A 1,367-nucleotide genomic window follows, 5' to 3' on the forward strand; every position below is an offset into this window, starting at 1 on the left:
CAGCCTTACCTCCATCTGACACAGCTGGGCCCTGTGGGGGTGGAGAGAAGAGAGGTGAGAGGGGCTGCAGGGTGTCTGCCAGCCTGGTGGAGCAGTACCCAGACAGGTGGCAGTGTCAGGGCAAGCCCGGTCTGAACCAGGAGCAAGGGACAAGGGCTGCCAGCAAACACTGCTCTGGTGTTACCTGCAACCAGGACAGCTGTCCCATGGCAGAGGCAGGACACACAGATCCCAACCATGGGCAGCAAGTAGGAATGGGGGGGTTACAAGGGGTGTGCAGCTTTTCTCACACCTCCTCGTGCCCTGGGCCCAGGCTAGCAATTGGGAAAGGGCCGATGCTATCAGATGTAACCCTGACACCCTGACAGGGGAGGAGAGAACAGCCTCTCCAGCACAGGAAGAGGAGGGGAGGAGGGGAGGGAAGGAAGGACAACCACAGCCCTAGACAGGCAAGCTGCCTGCTCCCTCCTTCCTTGGAGCCTGGAGCTCCTGGAGGACAGATACCCAAAAACAGGGACTGGGTGCTGCTAGCTCAGGGTGTCCTGCAGTACCCACTGGGCCACCCCAGATATCTCAAGGATGTAGTGCCGCAGGACCCACAGCAAGCAGGGAGATAGGCAGAGCCTCTGCAGCCAAAGCCCAGCCAAGCACACACTGCATGGCTCTGCCTCTCATCGCCTGCCTGGGGCCACACTGAAGTCCCCCATGATCCTGCCAGCCCCACACACCCCAGCCTGCCCTGCACACCCTTTGACTGTGCCCATCCCAGCCCCACACACCCCAGCCACACGATCCAACCCTTGTCTCTGCTACCCCATCCCACATGCCGCTGCCATACCCCTTACCCCAATCCCTCTCTTGCCAGTTCCTGGCTCTTCTCCATTCATCCCTGCTGCCCACACTCACATAGCTCTGCCCTGTCTGTGCCACTCAGTCCCCTACACACCAGCTCTGCTGACTCCTGTGACCCCATCTCCCACTGCTTGTCCATTACCCCAATGCCACACATCCCCACTTACAGTGCTGTCCCAGCTTCATAAACCCCTGCTGCCCATTACCCCAGCCCTGTATGTATGTCCCTGCCAGCCTGCTGCCCTGTCCCACACACTGCTGCCTGCCCTAAAACCCCTCTACATCTCTGCCTGCTTTGGATATCCAAGCCCCATCCCGCCCTGCCTGCTACCCACACCCCTCTGCCTGCGTGTTACTCAGCTCCATACATCCCTCTGCCTGCACAGTATCCAGACCAACACCCCTTGCCTGACTATTATTCTTTCCACACCCTCCTGTCTGTCTCATTTCCTGGCCCCATACATCCCTCTGCCTGCCCGTTATCCACTACACACCCCCTGCCCACCTGGTCCCCA

Source organism: Acanthisitta chloris, unplaced genomic scaffold (genome assembly GCF_000695815.1).
Source record: "Acanthisitta chloris isolate BGI_N310 unplaced genomic scaffold, ASM69581v1 scaffold20156, whole genome shotgun sequence".
Classification (NCBI taxonomy): domain Eukaryota; kingdom Metazoa; phylum Chordata; class Aves; order Passeriformes; family Acanthisittidae; genus Acanthisitta; species Acanthisitta chloris.